The sequence below is a fragment of the Apodemus sylvaticus genome, chromosome 11 (assembly GCF_947179515.1).
Source record: "Apodemus sylvaticus chromosome 11, mApoSyl1.1, whole genome shotgun sequence".
NCBI lineage: Eukaryota > Metazoa > Chordata > Mammalia > Rodentia > Muridae > Apodemus > Apodemus sylvaticus.
This window is the reverse complement of record NC_067482.1, coordinates 3,676,270-3,698,183: the sequence shown is the minus strand read 5'-3', so window position 1 is coordinate 3,698,183 and position 21,914 is coordinate 3,676,270.

Here is a 21,914-nt window from a genome sequence, read left to right as displayed (position 1 = left end):
CTTTGAGTGGCTCATTTGAACTCTCTCTGTCCCCCGGTAGGTGAAGTGTCTGATCCTGAGATTATCGTGAGGTCTACATGGAATAAGCTTCGTGCAAATGTTAGCACAGGAGCCAGCATGTACACTATTTATAATTATTCATCTGCTTACTGCATACAAAGTGATAACCCTGGAAAGGGCAAGGCGTTGGCTCCCTGAATTGTGTGTTCTTTCTTTAGCTGTGCAATTCATGGAGAAGTGAGGTTTTCAAACTTGGCCATATTCAGGTGGGGGCTGGAGAGGAGACGCCATCGCCCAGCAGGAACATTGAATTTCTAGTGCAAAGGTGCTAGGACTCTCTGAGTGTAGCTCCCCAGGTCCCCAAGGCTCCAAGAGCTTGTCAACTTATTTTGGGAATTAAAATGAGTCACAAAAATCAAATAGCAATAAAGGAGAGACTATGTCGAATGACGACAGTAACCACACTGCTCGTTGTGAGCTCCGTGAACCAGCAGCCATGGCGTGTGAGAAGAGGAGTGTCAGACCACAGCCAGACCAGGGCTGCAGCCGAGCAGGAGCCCGTGTGAGTTTTATGCACATGAAAGTGTGGGAATGGCGCTTAGAACAGTGTTTCTGAAGTCTGGCTAAGCCTGAAGAAATGTCAGGTGGAGAGACTGGATACCCAAGTCTCACCACGCATATAAAACCAGAACAGCCAGAGGTGAATTCCTTGAATCTTTATTCCCTAATGGACAATTTTTTAAAAATCAAGAGCAGAATTGCTTAATTGAGCTTGTAAATATCCCAGATAATTTTAACTTACAAACATTATTTACTAATGCCAAATTGTACTATTTGTATAAAAAAAATGACATAGAACCTTGAAGGTTACAGGGGCTGGGAGAAGTTGCTCAGTTCTAAAGAATGTTCTTACAGATTAGTGTTCTTAACTATCAAGAGGGATATTGGAGCTGGATGTGGTGGGTTACTTAGACGTCTGAGGCAGGAGGTTTGCTGTGGGTTCAGAACCAGTCTGATTACACTGTGAGTTGCAGACTATCCTGTGATACAGAGTAAGACACACTGGAGGGAGGGTAAAAGGGAGAAGAGACTTAAGTATTTATTTACCAAGTTGTTTACATATAAACACACACACATACACATGTACACACAAATACTCACAAATACACACATACACATATATACACATACATACACACACAAACCATAGACACATACATGCACAAATATACACAAACACAAACACATACACACACTTACAAACATACACACATAATCACATACACACAAAATCACACACACATACACACACAAACACACATACACATAAATACACCCATGCACATACCCATGCACACACACACACAAACACACACACAAATACACCCATGCACACACCCATGCACACACACACAAACCACATACACACACAAACACACATACACACAAATACACCCATGCACACACACATGCACACACACAAACCACAGACACACACAAACCACAGACACACATACATATACATACATGCACACACACATACACACATACACACACAATCACACATACATAAACACACACACACACACACACACACACACACACACACTGGAACTTCAATCCTTGCTGACATGGAAAGGTCTTTGCCCGGACACCCAAGTGGCTTGCTGTGGTTCCCCACCACCTTTGTGGGCAGCCCCACTGCACGTGGCCAGGTTTCCCTCAACTACCCTCAGCTAACGGTGGCTCCCCACTCCACTGCTATTATCACTGTCCCCCCAGTCTCCTTTTCAGAGTGTTTCCTTCTTGCCTTTCACAGTCTGTCTCTCAAGCTAAGAACTAAGGTCCACAACAAGAGACTTGTTCTCTGTTCTTCTAGGAGTGGCACGTATCCAGTAGGCACCAGCAAATATTTATTGAGTGATGAAATAAGCAAGTGTAGTTTGATACTCATGGTCCATGACTCCTCCAGGCTTCTTAATTAAAGCCTGCAAGCTTCTTAACGACTCCATACCAGTGTTGCCTCTGTGTGAAGTTGTCCTTATAGATCTTCCTGACCCCAGAGAGTCACCTGCTCCACGGCACTTCCTCGGCATTTATGTAGTCCTTTGTCCTATTATTCATTAGTCAGTATTTTTGTCTCAGCTTCTCTACATGTATTGAGATTCTCTAACTCAAGGTCCATTGCCGATTTGTCTCTGTACCACTCCTCTTTGTGTTTGGTGAATGAAAAATGAGTACTTCTTTTCTAACACACACACCACACACGCACATACATGCACACACATGCATGCATGCACACATAAGCACACACAGGTACACACAATACCTCACACATGTATACATGCATGCATGCATGCACATATACATGCATACACACATGTACACAACACACATGTACAAAACACACACGCATACATACATGCACATACATATGTACACATAAGCACACACATGTAAACACATACCATACACATGTATACATGCACACATGCATACACATATACATGCACACACATGTATATACACATACATGTGTACACAACAAATGTACACACACAGCACACATGTACACACACAAAATGAAAGCAGTTCTGTCCTGGTCAAACTTCCCACTGAGGAAAGCAAAGCTCTCACATCTATAACACCAGCTCCTGTCCTGAGAAGCACGGGAAAGGTAGGAGGAGATGAAGCCCACTGTTGCAGGATTTTCCCTGTCCAATCACATTAGGGCAGTGGGAAGCCTGTGATTGGACAGGGAAAAGTGAGGCGGAGCTAAGAGTCGAGGAGTGATTGGACAGGGAAAAGGGAGGCGGAGCTAAGAGTCGAGGAGAGAGGAGCATCTCCAGGTAGGAGGAGAAGGGATATGGCTGCTAATGTGTACCTGCGTGGTGATTTCCAGCCACAAGTAGCTATGATTTCACAAGGTTAGAAATATGGGATAAAGCTTTTATCATTATCAATTGGCTCTGAAATTACTGTATTGGCTGGCATCTTGTAAACTGTGATTTTTATTGATATTTATCTGATTGGCTAATTAAGCTTTAAGAGTCTTGATTCTACTGGGTAATTAGGTGTTGAGATGGCTGGCCGTGCGGTGCGTGGGCGCTGTGTGGTAGCAAGAGGAACTCCCCCCACCTCCCCACCCTCACTCTCACCAGAGAGATCCTTGTGGTCTGGTGTGGCCGGAGAGTTGGTGAGCATGATCCGATCCTGCAGAGAGTCGGTGGGTTCTTTTGTTATTACTTCCTGCAACAACCCACCACTTCCATCTTTGAGGCTGAGCCCACAGTTGCCGTGTGTAAAGCAGAGTGCATTGCTGTATCCGTGAGGTTCCTCAGCATGTATGGCAAAGTCTTTCATTACTAGGTGCCTGCTCTAGATTAGGAAGTGTGCTTTCTATAAGGGTACTCAGATCTGAAAAGACCTCAAGAAATGTCCTCCCCTCAGTATGTAGAAGGGCAGACAAAAACACACTACGTTGCTTCAGATGGAGGTTCTGGTCAGTGTTTGGTTTGGAAAATTGGAGTTATCCTTCCTGGTTTGGGAAGTTTTCTTTTAGTATTTGTGGGCAGTGCTTCCTATACTTACTGAAAATATTCTATTTAAATGCATTATTCCTGTCTTAGGCAAGATGAAACCAGGGTGATTATTTCTCCATTATAGTCAGTATTTAATAAGTGTCCAGGTAGCAAACACTTTGTAGATATACCCTAGAGTTTATAATTCTTGCTCAGGGGCTGTGGTAGAGGAAGACATTCTTATGCCAGATGTAATAGAAACTTGGTTACATTGATGCTAAAAGTTAAGAGGAGAAATACTCACTGGTGATTAACTCCCAGAATGCATCTAGTCACTGCCCTTCAATTACCTTTGCCTTACACATAAAACATTCTCTATCTGGTCGTGCTAAGCACGTTCCAAATAGAAGTGGCGAAATAAAGCTGTCTCAAATGTGAGTAGGAGACGTGGCCTTTGCCCTGACTGCACTGAGTCCTGCAATGAGCATTTGGCTGTTCCCTATCTAATTAACTGTGATGGACTATTGATGTACCACAATTGTTTGTCCTAGTAACAAGATCCAAAATTAGAATGGCAACAGCTCACTCAGACAGCTGCCACAGAAAACAAGCCTGTGAAAATGTTCCCTGGTCAAGGTAACAGGGTAGAAATAGCAAATCCACACGATTATGTCACGCCGTTTTATTTTTCCATTTCAGGCGTAGTTAACACACCAGAAGCAGTGACGGAGGCTGCTCCTTCCAATCAGTATAGCAAGGAGAAATGTGCATCCGGAAGAGTGCAGACCACAGCAATGCAGCAACAGGCACTGAACAATTTGGGTCACTTCCTTGCAATGTTTAATTAGAGTAATATATCTGTTTGCAATCGGTAGCCGACATGACAAGCTAATGTGTCCGTGTACAGACAAATTAACCTCTGCCCGTCAGCTCTGAGGATCCGTGAGAAAGCCACCGTGTTTTGCTTCTTTCCATTTGGGACCAGATAAAACTTAATGATAATTATAAACACAAATGTTCAGAGGAAGTACATTTCACATGAAGTGCTTTTCATAGGACTTGGCGTTCTGGGCAGGCTATCAGACTTGATACATTTGTGTTCCTCTTTATTTTCAAAAACCTCATTATACTAAACTCTGTTTTTAGAACACATTTAGTATAACCTATGTAATGGCTATTCCTGGTTGTCAACTTGACTATATCTGGAATGAGCTACAATCCAGAGTTGGAGGGCTCACGTGTGATCCAGATCTTGAGGCCAGAAGACACAAGTTTCTGACCTGGATCTTGGCTTGGAGATCTTGAGGCAATAGTAGCCATGAAAAGCTTAGGTCTAGATGAGGTAGCACTCGCCTTTAATCCCAGAAGACTAAGGTAAGGAGATCTCTGAGTTCAAGGTCAGCCTGGGACAAAACAAGTCACAGATCCTGGAGTGGTGGTCCACACCTTTAATCTGGGCCACGCCTTCTGCTGGAAGCCTACCTAAGGACATTGGAAGAAGGAAGATTCGCTCTTCTTCACCTGCTAGCACTTACTTGATAGCACATCTGTTGGAACTTACTTCTACAGAAGACCAGCAGGAATACCTAGCCTTGTGGGATGGAGCAACTACTAGATTCTTGAACTTCCAATTCACAGCTGACCATTGTTGGGGTAGTTGGACTACAGACAGTAAGACATCACAATGAATTCCCTCAATATAGAGAGACATTCCTTAAGTTCTGTGACTCTAGAGAACTCTAATATAACCTGTATCTCATCTTCACATGCACCTAGAAGTCTGTTCCACTAACTTACTGACCTATGCTGACTCTGACACGTACTGTTTCAGAAAGTCCACAGTTAACCTTCAGATTCACTCTTGATATTGTACATTCTATGGAATCAGGAAAGGAATTAATAGCCTGAGGCCCACTGTCTGGACAATCCCCCCCTATGCCCCATCTATCTCCTTTCAACATCAGCCCCTGGCAAACCCTCCTCTTCTTGAGTCTCCCTGGTTTTGCCTTTGCTAGATGACATTGGAACCACAAACTGTGCAGCCTTGTACATCAGCCTTCTGTCACATATCAATAAGGCAAATAAATAGTCTCCATTGGGAAAACAGATTTCTTCCTCGCAGTGAGTAATATTCTGTCATCTGAATGCACTGTGACCTATGTATTGGTTTTTAGTTGGACCTGAGTTTTCAGTTCCTTTCTACAAATGCCAAGGGACATGACTGCCTCTAAAGGTGTCTATGCTAGTCTGCATTTGAGAGACCTAGTTGCATCATGTTCTGACCAGCCATGGTGGTGTTGGTATGCTGGGCTTTGACCATTTTAATAAGACCAGAAAAGGTATTTCATTGCCTTGACCTGCATCGACCCGCAGCCTCCTGACACTACATGATGCTGTGCATTGTTTCATATACTGACTATAAGAGCATCTTCTTTGGCAAAGTGTCTATTAACATCTGGGACACTTTTTAATGGGGCTGATTGCTTTCTTATTGATGAGGTTCTCAACACATTCTTTTATACCTATTAATTGTTGTGTTATTATTATTATTATTAGTTTACTTAAAGTAGAAGCAACGGAGTAATGTGTGTGTGTGCTTACATGTGCATGCACACATAGGGTACAAATGTGTATGTTCATGTATGCATTTATGTATGTGAGTATGTATACACAGGTGTTTGTGTGCACATATATAACTATGTAAGTATGTACACATGTAGGGTACATGTATGTATGTATTTGAATATGCATGCACAGGTGTTCATGTGCATGTATGTATGTCAGTATGTATGCATAGGGTGTTCATGTGCATGTGTGTATGTCAGTATGCATGCATAGGTGTTCATGTGCATGTGTGTAAGTATGCACATACATGTAGGGTATACATGTGAGTATGTATGCACAATGTTCCTGTGCATGTGGAGCCCAGAGATCAACATTATCTGACATTCCTTTGTTTTTAATGCTCAATCTCTCAATAGGTTAACTGGTCAGTGGGCCCTGCAATCTTTCTGTCTCTACTTCCCAGTGCTGGGATCATAGGAACACCAATATGTGCAACTTTTTATGTGGCTGCTGGGGTAGGGGGCAACCTTGGGTCTTTGTAATTATATGGCAATCACTTCACTGACTATTTCAAAAAGTCAGGCTGGGGAAAAGTTCTTTCAGTAAAACATTTGCCAAAACAGTAATGCGGACCCAATTGCAATTAGGACTTGAGATACTGAAATTTAAGTATTATTACCTTAAAGAGAGACTTCTTTGATTTACCTAAAGCAGTTCCAACTTCTCTACTTCATTAAATTATCATTACTCAATTTTGAAGATAGAATTCAGGAGGAATTTCCACGGAGCAGGACTTTTGAAAGACATGGATTCTGGATGCTGATTTTGTTTGGCTGGGGAGATGTCAGAGCCAGAATTTTACTGCCTCTTAATTACAGATTTTCCCAGCATGCCCTCAAAAATGTCTGTGTAGAGTAGATGGGAACAATTACCAGATTACCTCAGAGGTTGGCCAACTAGCCTTTTATGACAGGAAAAGAATTAAGTCTTTAGGCCTACATTTGGTCAGGTTTGTAGGATTTGCAAAAGAGAGTCCAGGTGGCATTTAAACTGGGGTCAAGGGACTTTTAAAGTGTGATGTCAAGATATTACCCCCCCACCTTTCCTCTTTGAGAGATGAAGCCAGTTCCCACTCCTCCCAGCACACCTAGTGGTCCTGATTTCCTTCCACAGATCTGTACCAGGGACCCTCAAATTGAGGAAGAAATGGGGTACTACAAAAAATACCCTACTACTCCCCCACAGAGCACATTCCCACGTGCCCAGTGTGTGACATCAGAAATAAGCAACACTAGGGGAAGACCCCATGTAAAACTCCTGCCAAAGAATGAAGGCCATCAGGGGACAGCAAAGCTTTCAGAGGGACACTGGAGATGGCCAAAGTCAGAAGGAATAAAGCCCCGGGAATTCTTTAGTCTTGAGAAGAGAAAGGGGTGACTTGATATCTCCTTAAATGCAGAGTGCATTAGTATTCAGAAGACATATCCAGATGTAGGAACACTTCCCTACTGAGGATAGAGCAGGAAACAATGGGCTCCAGCCGGAGAAGGAGGAATATATATGTAACAGGAGGGGTTTCCTGACACTCATGGTTATAAAGCATTATAACAGGATACTAGAGAAGCTGTCATAGCTGCCTCCCCACAGAATTTTAAGAATACAACAGACACCTCTTGGTAAAAATGGTTTAGATAAAACCTCCCCAGAGGCCAGAGGATGGATCAGAGAACTTCTCAGGGGCCCTTTCAGCTCTATGTGTTTATCATTTTAAAACTGGGCTACAAAGCTCTTTCAGCTAAGCCCTATCTGGTAAACTCGGAGCTCTATCATTTCTCTCTTCCCTCCTCCAGCTCCCTCCAATCTTACTTTCTCTGTTTATCCCTTGCTTTGTGGGGATATCTGCTTGACACTTGCTCTTTAGCCATCATGTTCGTGCTCCTGTGAATGCTTCTGAGGCACACGGCCACTTTTAAAGATGGATGGAGCGTTCTCAAGACAGAGAAAAGATGGCCTCTCGGCACATTACATAAAGGCCCTGCAGGCTCTCTGTACTGAGAAGGGCACTCCCCAATGAAGCCAGCATTGCTCTCACAACTTTTTCTTCCTTTGATTCTTTTCCTTTGGGCAGGGGAGGGGGCGGGGGTGGGAGCCTTGTTTTGTGTTTTGTTTTTTGCATTGACTTCCGTCTCCATTCAGGATTCCAAAACACTTGAAAATATTTCAGTCTCGTGGTGGGGAAGCTCTTACCATATCACACATGGCTTGCTGTGGCTTAGACTTGGCCTTCCTTTGAAGCCCCAGCACCGTCTACTACAGCACTATCTTGAGTGTCTTGTGCTGCCAGCTTTGTCTTCGGTCACACAAGGTGGCCGTGCGGGCACACGGATGGCTCTCCAGCCTGTGAAGGGCTCTTCTGAAACCTGTGCTTCTCCAGTTCCAGATGGCTGCCCGCCTTCCCTAATTCAAACTTTAACAAATTCATGTTGCCTTCTGAATAAAAGACGGCTGAAAATTAAGAAGTTGAAATTTACAAAGCCAAGAAATTTAGTCTAAGTTGCCTGAGAATTACTCATTTGAAGTCATTTGGAAAATAATACAATATCTAAGCAGATGCCAACAGGGGAAACTGCAATACTTAGTGGAAGCAACATAATTATTAGCTTTAGATTTAAGTACAAGTGCCATATGTAAGATACATATTACTTACATAAATGGCAATGTGTATGCAAACAAATGCGGCAGTTTATAAAACAGGGCACTCTTTTACCTGTGAAACAGTAGGTAAAAACGACTGTTTACACATCCAGGCAGGGAAGAAGTACCCTGTTTTCTTTTTAAGTATTTTGATTAAATTCATTTTGAGTCTCCATGTACACTGTGGGCACAAATCTTGTGTGGTTTCAGTTTCTTGCTTGCATTTCCTGGAGATATCAGGAGCCCCAGGACACTTCGTGCGATATTGAAACATCCGGCAGGAGCATCTGGGCCACGGCACTGGGCATTCTCCAGCTGGCCTCCACTGGCAGGTCTGCCGCCCCATCTGGTCTTTGGTTGGTCACCACTCCATGTTTGCTACTAGAGTTTGTCAGCCTCCCCTCTACAAAGAGAACTCACACATGCCGACTGTCTCCCTAGCACACTTTTCTCTCTTTCTCTCTCTTGGTGGATGAGACCACTGTGTTACGGTTCCCATTTGAGGCTTTTTCATGTGGTTAGGACCAGATATGGAGTTTGTGGAGCCAAAAGAAAAGTGAAATTGCTTGGCTGTATATGCAAATATACCAAGAAATCCGAGGCCATGACAGGAGGCATATATGACTACTCAATGATCCAATATTATGTAACTATGATGTACTGGCTGGTTTTGTGTGCCAACTGGACACAGGCTGGAGTTATCATGGAGAAAGGAGCTTCAGGTGAAGAAACGCCTCCATGAGATCCAGCTGTGGGCCATTCTCTCAATTAGTGATCAAGGGGGGAGGGCCATTGTGGTGGGGGACATCCCTGGGCTGGGAGTCCTGGGTTCTATAAGAGAGCAGGCTGAAGCCTGACACACGCCTTACATCCCGCAGAGGCAGAGGCAGAGGCAGAGGCAGAGGCAGAGGCAGAGGCAGAGGCAGAGGCAGAGGCAGAGGCAGAGGCAGAGGCAGAGGCAGAGGCAGGTGGATTTCTGAGTTCGAGGCCAGCCTGGTCTACAGAATGAGTTCCAGGACAGCCAGGGTTCAGAAACCCTGTCTCGAAAAGCCAAGGGGGGGGGGGGGGGAAGGCAAGCTGAGCAAGCCAGGGGAAGCAAGCCAGTAAGGAACATCCCTCCACAGCCTCTGCATCAGCTCCTGCTTCCTGACCTGCTTGAGTTCCAGTCCTGACTTCCTTTGGTGATGAACAGCAATGTGGAAGTGTAAGCTGAATAAACCCTTTCCTCCCCAGCTTGCTTCTTGGTCATGATGTTTTGTGCAGGAATGGAACTAAGACATATGTACATGCACATGCCTGTCCACACACTATACTGTTTGCCAGCCATGGCCAGACACTTATTCCTAAGCAAAGCACAGGTCCTCTGTCCTCAGGGACTCATGCTTCTGGAGAGTCAGTCTCTCTCACCAGAACAAAGTTCCCGTCCCTCAGTCCCCAGAGCCTGGGCTGCCGTCTACCTCTTTTCTCCCATGTCCTTTTCCACACAAGCAAACTTTCCAACTCCACCAAGTATCAAAACAACTTCTGTTTGTTTGTTTGTTTGTTTAGACTAAACTAAAATGCAAGCTATCCAAACTCAAAAATGATTTTGTTTTTGTTTTTTGGTTCTGGCTTTGTTTGTTTGTCTTTTGCTTTTTCCAGACAGGGTTTCTCTGTGTAGCAATGGCTGGCCAGGAACTGGCTTTGTAGACCAGGCTGGCCTGGAACTCAGAGATCCACCTGCCTCTGTCTCTTGAGTGCTGGAATTAAAGGTGTACACCACCATACCACCTGGCCTTTTCCCCCCTAAATGCTGTTAATCTGCCGTTAGTGGAGAATGTGGTTTTGAGGTGCAGAAGCTCTGTATAGTTGTCCCCCTCTCTCTTCCCACTGTGGAGTGACTCAGTTGCTTACAGAATTGGGGAAAGGCCAATGTGGAACAGAGATGGAGGTGTCTCAGCTCATTAGCAAGAGGTTACATATGTTGGCCAAGCCTGAATGGCTGCATCCTCAATTGGAAGTACCAGTCATAATGCTATACTGTCTTTCACAGGAAGCATGGGGGCATGACAGCATCAGTGTTTATCATACTGAGAAGACAAGATTCTGGGCTCTTTATACCGAACCCAAAAGAATATCTAGATCATTAGAATATGACAAACACCTCCCTCAAAAAAAAAAAAAGAAAGGTGTCTAGTCTGAATTTTGTTAGCTCAACACTGAATTTTAGTAAAATATTGATATAAGGATACTGTTTTATATATAGGTGTGTGCATGTATATATGGTATATATAATATATACATATATATATATAACATATACACACATATGATATATAACGATCAACAGAAACAAATATGAGTTCCTTCATGTTTTCAACAGGGCACGCAGACGGCAGATATGAACCATCATAGTCAGATGGCCTCCTGAACCTATATTAATTTTCCTTAAATATTCAGTTACATTAATAGAAGTTGTGAAATAATCTTCAGGTTTCATAATCCTTTGAAGCTACAAACCCAAATATGGACAATTCTGATAGGAAGGCGGTCTCCACACAGTGCCTCTGGTGTAGGTCTGGGTCTGGGCCACTTCTGGTGGCAGGCTTGGAGGCTTCGCTACACTGTGGTAACCACTCTCTGCCCATGTGATGGAAGGTGACTTCTCCAAGCCTCACTGGGAAAGTCTAATAGGAGTCTGCACACTAACTTTTCTGTCAGAGTAATCACACCAGCACCTATGTCCAAGTGGTCACACTAGCACCTGTGTCCAAGTGGTCACACTAGCACCTGTGTCCTAGTGGTCACACCAGCACCTGTGTCCAAGTGGTCACACTAGCACCTGTATCAGAGTAGTTTACTCCAGCACATGCTTTGGACTGGTTACACCAGCACCTGTGTCAGAGTGGTCACACCAGCACCTGTGTCCAAGTAGTTTACTCCAGCACATGCTTTGGACTGGTTACACCATCACCTGTGTCAGAGTGGTCACACCAGCACTTAGATCAGTGTGATGACAGTTTGAGTCTTCATAGCCTCATGGCTATTCTTTCTTCTTTCCCCCCCTTTTCGGATTCAGGTTGCATCCAGCAGTGTACATTGTTGACTGACGTGTATGTCAAGTGTTGTCGACAGCTCTCATCATCTATTAACGATTAAATTCTCACAATTAGATAAAGCCAGTGCTATGGTTAATGTCATTTTACAGATAGGAAAACTGAAGAGCAGCAAGGTTAAGCAACTTGCCCAAGATCACACAGCAAGAAAAAGACCCAGACAGCCTGACCTTAGAATCTACTTCTTAAAACAACTCATCAATTTTTTCATTTATCTGACACTGATGTTTGACTTCTGATGATGTTTTATCTTACAATGAAAGCAATAAAAACTACTATGAAAACATAGAAAAAGTCTTTGTCAAACTTACCATACTCTTTTTTTTTTCCTAAGCAAGATAAGAAATGTATAACTCATAAAATAAAAGGTTAGTGAGTTATATAAAAAACTAAGACTGACAGGAAATCCAAGTTGTAGGACAAGGGACAAATGAGGAACTAACAGTTGTATCATGAATAATACTCAAAGTGTTAAACGCCACAATATACTAACAGCATCTACAAATCAATAATAAAAGAGCACATTAGTAAGCAAAAATGGCAAACTATATGGAAGGAAAAGTCACCAATGAACAAATGGCCAATTCCTGGTGTGAATGACAGTCTCACTGACAACTGACAGAATAATAAAAACAGTTAAGAAGGGACCACTTTTATCTCTTGGGCTTTTACGGAGAATAGAATTGTCCTTTAAGCACTAGTGGACAAGGGGACAAGAAATGTTATTGTGTGTATTTCAAAGAGATAAATTGGGAGAGCACTTCTGGAAGGAAATTCAGTAGTTTTGGTCAAAATTTAAAAGGGATGTGCCTTTCAACTGCTACGCAATATCTAGGAGTGTAAAGGAGACAACATTATGCATGTGCCTGAAACTTTATTCCAATGATATCACAGCAATCTTGATGATTACAGAAAAAAAAAGCGGAAGGAAAAGACCCCTAAAATCCCATAGAGCAAAACAGATCAATTATGACTCGTCAAAATCGACTGGAAAAGCAAATTATAATGTAATCCATATTAACAATTAAGTTATTCACAGTTACATGAGACCTTCCAGAAAACTGTTAAGGAAAAAGAGCAAATTGCAATGAAATGACTAACATAATTCCCATGTATACCATACAAGACAGACAGGCAGACACACACACACATACACACACACACACACACACACACAGAGAAAGAGAGTGAACATAAATGCTACAAACAAACCCGATGAACCTTTGCAGTAAGGTGTCTGGAGAGAACAAGATAAATTAGTGACAGTAGTTTTTGTCAAACATCATAGTCTGTGGCATCCCAAGAACCATACCTGGACTTTAACATTCCTTAACTCCCCATCTGTGGTGGGAGAGCATGTTTGCATGGCATTGTGTGTGCCTAGTGCAATTGTGTGTTTGTGTGAGGGTGTGTAGGACACAGAACAATGTCTGATGTCCCTCAGTCCCTACCCACTTTTCTCGTCTGTGAGACGGAGCCTCTCGCTTGCCTGGCATGTACCTATTAGACTAGGCTATCTGGCCATCAACCCTCGGGAATCTGCCATCCCCATTTCCCGTACCCTGGGACTACCACATAGAGTACTGTGCACAGCTTTTTTATGTGGTCCTGAGGGTCAAGCTCAGGTCCTTGAACTTTCAAGGCACTTTACCAACTTAGCCATCTCTCCTGCCTACCACAGTGTGTTTCAATTTCCATTTTGTAACACCGTATATGATGGGAATTTTAAAATGAACATATATACATGTTATTATTTATGCAATGGCAAGATTACTTGAGGAGTCAAAGCACATAAAATATAAAAACTATTTGAGAAAGCAAAACACATGCTGAAGTATGATGAGTTTATGTCCTCCAACAATAGGCCAATTATTTATCATTTCTCCATGGTAAGGACATTTGAAAGCCCATCTTTTAGCTGTGTTGACGTGTATAAGACACTGAGGTTGATGAGGAGCACCAGAAGCTTGGCTAACTGGGAGCATGGACATACCCTTAGACCATTTCCTCTGTGCCTGTCCACTTCTGTGATTGGTAATATTGATTGTGAACTGACAGGATCCAGAATCATCTAGAAACAAGCTTCTGGCTATGTTTATGAGGAATTATCTATGGGTTAATTGAGTATCAGTAGCGCCATTACATGAGCTAAGACTGGGGACGCACCAAAGGGGGAAGCTTGGTGTGCAGAGGCATCCACACTGTTTCCTGGCTACAGATACAATGTAACCAACTGGCTCAGGCTCCCACCAGGATGGGCTGTGCCTGGAGCCCAGACACTGTTACAGCAACAAGACAAACAACCAGTACAACCTTCAAATAAGCACATACAATGAAGATCTGTCAATCAAATCTAACTGTGTAGTTCTGGCGGGCGCGCGAGGGTCTCTGTGTGTGTACATGTATATGTATGAAACATATATATATATATATATATATATATATATATATATTCAACACTCTTATACAAAGATTTGCAATTTGTATGTTTCTGAAAACACCCCTTCTTACAATAAAGTGAAGTCACTATAACAACAAAATCTACTTCTAGGCCAGATGTCCTGCAACATATCAGTCTAATCAATCAGGAAATATTTAATGTGCACAGACAGGGAAAGCCTTGGCCAGCATTTATTACTAGTTAAGTAGTGGTACAAAATTCTGTGAAGTGAGAGGGGTTGGGGGAGAGAGAGGGCATCGGGGGTCTTTAGGGCAGAGAGGGGGGTTAAGGATAGAGGTTAGGACTGGAAGCATTAATGTTTCCAGGGTTGTGTGTTCAGAAATAAGCAAGAATGAGAACTCTGCTCAGTGTCAGTGGGCACTCAAGCAGCGGTGGTTGCAGATCACCACTAAATGAAGCCTGCCCGTTGTCCTCCAAGGTCATCAGCATTCAGCAGGTACTGTAGCATAAAGCAGGAGGGAAAGCTACATTGAAGAGAAGATGAAAAGAACACACTGAGAAGAAAAGAAAACGCCCGAGTCTGTTTGGCAGACTCAGTCCTGCTCATCGATCTTCCTGACTCCAGGTCGAGCAAGCCCAGGACATGACATGCACCCAGGTCAGTCATGGTGTGCACATTTCAGCATAATCTGACCATGGAAAAGCTAGTCGCTCTGCAGAAGTCATTAGTCCTTTGGCTAAAGGACCTGCCTACCCCGCCACATCTCAGCTGCTGAGTCAGACAGGACTCCAGCCTCGGATCTGAATTGCTTTATGTGTAGATGCTGGGTTTGGCCTCCCTCGACCTCCACATCAAACAGGCACACTTGATATTTAAAGCAGGGCTGCTGTTTTTAGTTGGTTGGCGCGTATCTGTCGGCCTTCCTCCTTAATGGCCTGCTCTGTAGAAGAGAAGAGGAAAACAGGCTAAAATCATGTTGTTCAATACCATGATTAGTTTTCTCAGGTTGACAGCCAGCCTTAACAAGATTCTCCTCTTCTGGAAAGGCTCTTTTGATGGATGGTGTCCCTGTGGCTCTAAACTGAACCGCAGAAGCAAGGAGGGAGTTCTATCGCTGGAGTCTGTTTCCCGCTAAGTCAGGTGTAATTGATAAAACCCCACACCTCACATGCCCTGAAGTGCAGAAGCAAGAGGCAGGACAGGCATTGTTTGTCTTCTCTTTTCCCCTTTGTCTTAAGTGAATTATCCCCAGTTCTGTCCCTTCTCAAACCGAACTTGGTTACAAATAATACCACAGGCTGGCGGCAGTCACGTTTATTAAGCTAAAACATGTTTTAGAAGAAAACCAAAACCCTATAGATCATAATTACAAAAGGTGCCACAGTGCTTACAAAAACAAAGAAACTGTACCCGCCGAGAGATCCCAGAGACTGAGGCTGGTAGTGGTTGGAACAATTTGAAGCTGTCATCTCCCAGTAAAGAAACAAGGTCACTGCCTCCTCCCATTCAGACGCCATTCAAGAATTAAACTTGACCAAAACTTAAATAAATTAAACTTGACTAAACCTTAACTTTCTCTCAAAAAGTACGCCAGGATTCTGCGGAAGTATTCCTTTGTCTACCGGCCCATATATATTTGCGCCACCTGGGCTGCGTACGTGCGTTCATTCGTACGTACGTTTGTACGTACGTATGTGGGCGCCTCATCTCGCTGTTGGCTGGAGTCGGGCTGAGAGGGCAATCTTTGAAAGGAAGACAGGACAGCTCACCTAGGCTGTCAGCCTTTGATGGTTTCCTGTAGAATACCCACAGGCTGGAACTAAGAAGGAAAAGCTGGGCTGGGGTGTAACTCAGTCTGCAGAGTGCTCACCAAGCCTGCACCAAGTTCACCCACCAGCATCGGCGCTCTGGGCGTAATGAGGGCCTGTCTCAAAGGAGATACTCTCTGTTCTGATATCCGTGTAGTCCTACTTATGGAGACGTATATCCATAATGTTTACACTCATTTCTACACTGTGAGATCTACAGCAATACCAGCATACCGTACCAGCCCAGCCATGGTGTCTAAAAAGCTCTCATTGTTGGTCTGAACTCTGCAAATTGGGAAAATTTCTTAGTTTATTACATTTGAATATGAGCAATATTTTAAAGGTATAGCTTTAGCAAAATAAACTATTTTTTAAAAATTGAGAACCTAAAATTTGAAGCGGAAAATTGTCTATTTTTCGGTTTCTTTACAGAAGCAGCACCTTAAGTTACAGTCTGTTCTTCAGCACGCCACAGCCACAGTTACTCTGCCAGTCCTCATCAGGGTGTGGTTAGCTCAGCTTTCAACAGTGCTGGGCGCACCACAACATGCGGTTCCATTTCATCACAGCCAGTATCATCAAGGGAGCACGGACAGAGTGCCTACTGTGTGGCAAGAGCATCCCGACCTTTGGGGACACGAAGATGTGTGATATGTGACATGTATAGTCAAGGTCATTTCAGCTCACTACAATGCAGTCTTTGCTCCCAAAGAAAAACACATCCTTCCATCTGGAGCCTCCAAGTTCAGTCGGCGGTTTGAGTGAGAACGGCCCCAGAGGCTCCTGTGTTTGAATGCTCAGTCCCAGTTGGTGGGACTGTTTGGGAAGGATTAGAAGGTGTGGCCTGTTGTTAGAGGAAGTGTGTCCCTGGGAATGGACTTTGAGGTTGCAAAGCTCACACCAAGCCTGGCCTCAATCTCTCTCTCTCCCTCTCCGTCTCCCTCCCCCTCCTCCCCCCTCAGCTTCTGCTCCAGTACCATGCTGTGCTATCTGCATCTTGTCATGATAATTATGGACTAGCCCTTTCAAATTGTAAACAAGCCCCTAATTAAATGCCTTCTTGCACAAGCTGCCTGGGTCATGCTATCTCCTCGCAGCTATGGAACGGTGAGAAAGACAACTCAGGACACAAGCACATCTTTCTCACATAGTGTAAAACACACCACGAAGAGAGCATTTCTCATCTTTACCAAAACTCATTGGAATTGAAGAAATGAATGCTCCCGATGGAAGAACATGCTTTTCTTTGGGCACGAAGACTGCATTGTGGTGAGTTCAAATGACCTCGGATACTACACCAGCACTATCCACCCGCACCACACACCCGCACCACACACCCGCACCACACACCTCCATGTTCCTAGAGGTCAGGGTGTTATTCCACATAGTGGGTGTCTCGTCAGTGCTCACTGGAACTAAGCCGGCTGACGTGAAATAAAATGGAATGCTATGATCCAAGCAACCCTCCAAAGAAACAAATCTCCAATGTGACTGTAAGCAGGCAAGTCATGTGACAAAGGTCACTGCACCAGGAGTAGCAGGTCTGGGACTCAGACGTGACTTAGACAGTTGGAAACTCAGTTGTTACACTGTATGTTGATGCTACAAGCTTTGTCTTGACTCGGTTTTTCCAAAATACCCGAAGCATCCCACAAGAGCTGTTCTCAGGCACACAAGCGCCAGCTGTCTGAGGCCGTGCCCGGTGCCACCAGGTACAGCGTAGGTGGGGAGAAGCTTGTTTTGTGAGTTGGAAACACAGGAAAAAAATTCTGACAAAAGCTGTTTTTGTTAAGTTATAATTAAGATTATAACTTACATGAGTTACAATCAATGAACTTTAAATAGCATGTGGCGGGTTTTTGTTGTTATTGTTGTTGAATCTTTTAAAAATTTTAACACCTTTACTGAGATCAAACTCAAATATTAGTATGTGAATATAATATAGAAATAAATATAGTATAGAAATAAATTGAGTTATACTACTAATGGCTTAAAATGTTTTCTATATATTATATTTATAGACTTATTAATATATAAAATGTATTTACCATATACAGTTGACTTCTTTAGACATGGTCAATTTTGAACCTAGGAGACTCTCACTAAGGCTAGATGTAATATACCATTATCTGCAAAAGTTACCTGATAACTCCTTGCTCCCTATTGTGTGGTAGCAACACTTAGCACCAAATCTAAACAGTTAATAGATTTAATAATATTTAGAATCTTTAAATGCCATACCATGACAAGAAGAAACAGATTTTCTACTTTAAGAAAAATGTTTATATGCTGGCTGACTGAAGATTTTCATCAGGAAGACAGAGCATAAGATAGGCAAAGATAGAGAGACAGGCAGGCAGGCAGGCAGACAGACCGAGAGAGAGAGAGAGAGAGAGAGAGAGAGAGAGAGAGAGAGAGAGAGGTGAACCAAGGGTCCAGGACATCAGAGCGGGGACATGAGGGCAGCAGGAAGTGGCTGTTCTATTGTACAGCCAGGAAGTCTGCACATGGCTGCTCAGTCAGCTCCACGTCTCCACTCACACAGTCTAGCATCCCAGCTGAGAAATTCTGCTGCTCTTCCTGCCTCAACTAATGCAACTGAGATAGCACTCCACAGACCCATCAGGTGTGTCAAGATTCTGCCAGGCTGATGTGACCCATCACACAGGATGGGAAGGAGTTAGGCGTTTGATGACAAATTGTTTAACATCTTATCCTGGGCCACACTGGTTACTCCAACCTTAGAGAGCTACAACTCAGTGGAGTCAGTGCTGGCTATAGGTAAAGAAACAAAGCCTCAAAAATGAAAACCAACAACTTGATCACGGCCATCACTAATTCTCTCTGGATGTAAAAAGTAGGGCAATTCGACATGGCTTTTCCTCCTATGGGAAAGTAGTTATTTTGAAGGTTTGGGGAGACAGTTCAGCTGATAACATGCTCGTTGATCAAGCAGAAGGACTTACATTCAGTGTGGATAATCATGTGTCATGATATGTGCTTGTAATCCTTGGCCTGGTAAAGGTGGAGACAGGCCTAGCTGCACACTGCATCCTACAAAACAAAGTCTGGAGAAATATCACCTGTGGTTGACCTCTGGTTTATACTGACATACAGACACATGCACACACACATATGAACATACATGTACATACACACGTGTACTCGTGCCCATGCCCATGCACATAATACTCATATAGGTAATATGCTCATTTTACATAAAAATCACATCAGAATTTAACTTTATTCTCTCTATCATGTGTTGACAGGCCCAGGGGTGGCCAACGTTGTGCTCCAGAAGGAAGGGGTCTAAGATCGTGCCTAAAATTGAAGCTGTTCTCTGCTAACTGTGGATTTACATAGCCAGAAAGTGTGAACTTGGTCACAGGACGGTTTCTTTCAGAGACTATCAAAAGGGGGAAGCCATTAATCATAGGAGATCAATGTATAAAGGGGAGAGCACAATGGTGGCCTGTTAAGGTGTGCTCTCTGACCTTTAAAGGCGGCTTCTGAGGGCACTGCTTTCCATGCCTCCCAACTTGCACATCTTACCTGGAGAGGATATGTGTGTGTGTGTGTGTGTGTGTGTGTGTATTTCATTTTCTCTATGATGCTATAATCAAAGGAGAAACATACAAGAAGCCTGATAATTTTAGAGTCTTCATTTCAGACCATTAAAGCTGTATTGCCTAATTTCCTTTCTAAAGATTGGAACTCTCCAGAAAATGAACAGATGAAAGGTCTAAGCTCTCAAGGATGCTAGCTCAGCCACTTATACAAATGACATATAATAACATGCATTCTAAGACTAGCGGTCCTTCCTTTAGTGTCTCAGAACACTGAGAATTGATGCAGTGTAGATTAGCTAGTAAGCCCCTCCATCGCCGGCCGACCAATCACCGGGGCGGTACTGAAGGCTTATAGAGTTGTGTCGCTGAGCCGCAATGCAACTCGGCACGGCTCATCATGTGAAATTAGATTCTCCATCAAAAAACAAAACAAAACAAAATTTGTGTGTGGCTGAAATTACGATTCTGGGTTCAGGCCTCCAGCTCAAGCTTCGACTTCGACGCAGAATTGATGAAGCCGCCAAGCGGGAATACACTCTGCTTGATCTTCACAGCCCCGGAATAACATCGCCTAAAGCTACAGTTGCTGTAAACTTACTTTGCACAACCGACTTAGCCAGCGCAGATATATTGACTTAGAGTGCCCATGAATGACATTAGAGCTACTTAGGAAAGAAAGAGAGAGAGAGAGGAAGAAAGGACCAAATAACAGCAAAAGAACGCAGCAATTGGTTCTGAAAATTACCTTTTTCCAGTGAACCTCTCTGAAAAATTACCTTTTTCTGCTGAATCTCACTCAAAAATTACCTTTTCCAACTGAAGCTCTCTCAAAGTGCCTTGATGGCAGGCAATGTAGTTTTAAGTTGAAAATGTCACAAGGCCATGAAAAGAAATTGATAGAAAATTTCAGGGTTCCTTGTTGATATTTGAAGCAGCCCGTGGGTTTTTGTTCCTTAACAGGGATCTGCTCTGCCGGGCTCCCACTTTGATTTCTGTATTGCCCAAACCAGCGTGCTTCCAGGCTTAATGGCTTCACAGAGAAGGGTACGGAGGTGATGTAGTTATTACCGCCAAGGTTCTCTTGCCAGTGGGAAATTGGTAAACAGATGTTTTCAAAATCTCCATTCACCTCAGAACTTTAAGAAAGTGCAGTAAATAAAATCTTGAAGTTTGCTCATCCTTTAAAAGAAATCATAGTTATGCATTTGAGGGGTGGTTTGCAGGGGAAACAGAGTTTCTGCTTCTCAAGTCAAAGGAGCAGAAAGGCCCCTCCATCTTGGAAGAAGCGACCCTGTGCAACATTCTGGGTGTTAGCCCTGACTCTACCTCGTACTTCAGCATGACTTTGGCCTAGTCGTGTGGGAGGAGCGTGGACATGATCTTATCAGAAGCTCCTTCCGGCTATAATATCCTACAGCTTCCTTTTAGTCCGGACAAAGGGAGACCTGTTACGCAATGGCTGCTGTTTGTAATCACTGTTGCTCTAGGAGAAGCCATTGGTTCTGTGTGTGCATGTGAATGTGTGTGTATGCGTGCGCATGTGTGCGTGTGTATGTGTGTGTGTATGTGTGCGTGTATATGTGTGCATGTGTATGTGTGTCTCTGTGTGTGTCTGTGTGTGTGTGTGGTGGGGTGGGATGCTCACTCGGACTGTGTGTCCCTGCTGAAAAACAAAGGCGTGCTTCCCGTTCCGGGAGGCCTTGGGTCTGCTCGCCAGGAGGACACTGGGGTTCGCTAGGTTGGGATAGACCAGAACTGCACTTGGGAAACTTCTTCACGATTGGATGCCGATGGATGCGGTTTTCACCTTCCTTCTTACTGCCGATCCCCTCTTCCTTGGTCTCACCGCTGACTTTTCTCCAGCCTCAGTTCTTCTCTCTGCCCCATATCTTTGTCTTTTCCGTTTTCCTCTAATTCACAAGCATTTTGACTTCAGCTTAGAACCTCCCCACAGGAACCACAGACAGAGCACACGATGAAGAACTTCGTGGGCTTCTGTCACAGGTATCAATCACAAAATGTTTTAATTCATAAAATAGAATTAGGTGTATGCCAAATGATTATTTTTGACTAGGTCTTTGATCTTCAATATTGAATAAAATAAAAATTCTATTTAATCTGAGATTTTAGAAAATTTGGAATATGAGAATGCTTAGTCATCTATATTTCAAAATTGATTAGGATTACAACTCTATTGTTAACATTTTAATAGTCAAGGTTTAAAATCTGGCACTGAAGAATAAGTAATAATTTCTCACTC